The sequence below is a fragment of the Opisthorchis viverrini genome (assembly GCF_000715545.1).
Source record: "Opisthorchis viverrini unplaced genomic scaffold opera_v5_299, whole genome shotgun sequence".
Lineage (NCBI taxonomy): Eukaryota > Metazoa > Platyhelminthes > Trematoda > Opisthorchiida > Opisthorchiidae > Opisthorchis > Opisthorchis viverrini.
The window spans coordinates 627171-629744 of NW_008751960.1; positions in this window are offsets into that span (position 1 = coordinate 627171).

Sequence of the window (2574 nt, forward strand, 5' to 3'; positions counted from 1 at the left end):
AAATAACCATTTAGTTGTAACCCTCTTTCGGTGCAATTCCACGCGAAGGAATCACAAAGGCTGGTATGCTGCCAAGTTCTCCAAGCCTAAACAGGAGAAGTAGAAAGGCAGACGATGGGTTCGAATCACGGACCTTTCGGTGAGTAAATTCAGACTCTAAACACTGAGCCATCTCGCCCTGAACCATCACACACTGGTGAGTAGCCCGACGGCCACACTACAGATGGATTACAACGAAAACACAAGTCGTGTGGAATGCAACGCGCCGAAAGTAATCCCAATCTGAGAAAGGGACGCAAGGTCGTCGAGTGAAAATCATCGCAGTATTACCCTGGTATCCCGTGCAACCAAGGCGCAATCTGGCATCATTTTGTGCAACCCCACAGGTTGCTGTGAGAGAGGGGAAAAACAAGTCATCCAGCTATAAGACCCCTTTGGTGTCTAGCTGCCATGTCACCCGAAGAAAACACGAGGGCTAAGATACTGACAGGTTACCCAAGCCTACACAGGAGATGTCGAGAGGTCTAGGTTGGGTTCTAATGACCGACCCTCCGGTCAGTAAATTCGCGCTCCAACCACTCAGTTTCAACCTCGATCCCTATTATCAGGAAGGTCAGATTCCTTAAAGCAATCTCAGAACGCTCGGAACCTACTGCTCCACCAAAAACTCAACAGAAAAGCCGGCAAGCATCCAGGCTAGTCAATCATTCAATCAATTCAGCAAAACCTGATGCGTGTTGTTGCACGCCACGGAAGCACGACCGAATGTGATCAGCGTTCAGGCTTTTCACAGAGGCACGATCGATGTTAATGGGTGTTCATTAACGCCTATCAAACAGCCTGGATCAATGTCAGAAAGTCCCTTTTAAATAGCGTGGGGCCGTTGTAACTTCCACTCTCGCACTCGCACGCACTCACGCTCTCACGCTCGTTTGTTCGGAATATAGCGGTTGTGTTCCCTTCTGTGAGTCTTTTTTCCCCGGCACTAGGCACTGGAGCGGGTCAGCAGCAGATACCACAGATTGACGAATCAGTAGATATAACACCTATCATCTCCCGCAATGTCTCGGGCCAAGCGCAAGGGTCACAAGGATCGCATCCTGGAAGGTGTACAACACCAACAACACCCAAAACTTTGCAGTATCTTTTACACCCTTATGCCAAATCATACGTTGGTCATAATGTGGTTTGCGTCATTCTGAAGCAGGAGCGGTGAACGAAACTCGTCTCGGTAGATGGTGTTTCGGAATGCGTAGCACATGGCCAAGCTCCCGGAGTTGATGTTGCTGGATGTTTCCAGCGATTGCATTACCTGCTGCACAATCAAATACCTATTTTGTAATTACCTAGTTACATATTCATTGGCGCCATCGGACACCAGCAACGCTTGTGAGGCATTGATGTTCAAAAACCTGAACGCGCCCTGCCCCACTTGTCCAGAGAAACCGTCAAGCAACTACACAACAGCATAACCCTTACCGTAACCTGGTACACGCGACCCTCGATACCCAGTAATATACCGTTTTTAAGCTACAATTGACGCAAAGTAGCAAAACTGATTCCGGCCTCTGAGATTCGTGCAGTGATTTCACAAGGCACTTCCATCAGGGACCAATACAACTTCCGAGGTACGCGAAACTCCACACACGTCTGTTTTTCCCTAAATTCTGAGAATTATATTCAAAAACTGCACGTCCTGAAGGACGACTGTGCACTTTGAAGTTACGACGCGCATGTTGAAAGATGGTATGACGGTAGTCTGTTCGTTCAATAGGTCATCATCATCATCATCATCGTGGACAGCATGACATCGGTGTTTAACGCTGATGCTTTGCTGCCGTATAATCACAATTTACTTGAGTCTTGTTGCGAAATAAATAATAAAGGTGGATGGGGGTGGACTTATTGTTTGCGTACTACAAGCATTCCGAGTTGCCTACACCTCCAGACACTCATCCAGGTAATTTGGATAGAAACTGACAACAAGGACGGCACTGACATCGACTAGCAGCCATATCTCAAAAACGTCATTGACATCGATTAGCAGCCATATCCTGCAGCATCTACTGCCAGACGCAGTGGAGACTACTCGCCTATCCTTGTAGGCGAGTAGCACCGACAGCACCTAGGTGATGGTTTGGCCACCTCCTTGCTCCTGCCACTCCGAGTTGGGCACGGAACAGAGCGCTCACTTCGGCAAACGATGGTTCGCCATGTGCAATATATGGCCTAAATAATAGCTGCTGGTGCTGGGCACATTCTTCGATGGAAATTCCCGTTGCACAGCCAAAAACTCGCTTTCTAAATGCCTCTTTACGGATTCCCCGATATCAACCCACACGAACTATGCTTCTGAGACAATGGTTACCGAAGACCTGAAGATGTCTCGGTTCCGCTGCTCGAACAGGCCCGGTCTCACAACCGCGCTATTGCGTAATGAGTTCCTTGAGATTCAGGGATATGCCCCTTTGACGCCATAGGTATCGCAAATTAGCAAACGCGACCCGAGTCCTGAAGATCCGTGCATTGGCCTCATCTGTCACTTTACAATCAGAACTAATACAACTTCCACGG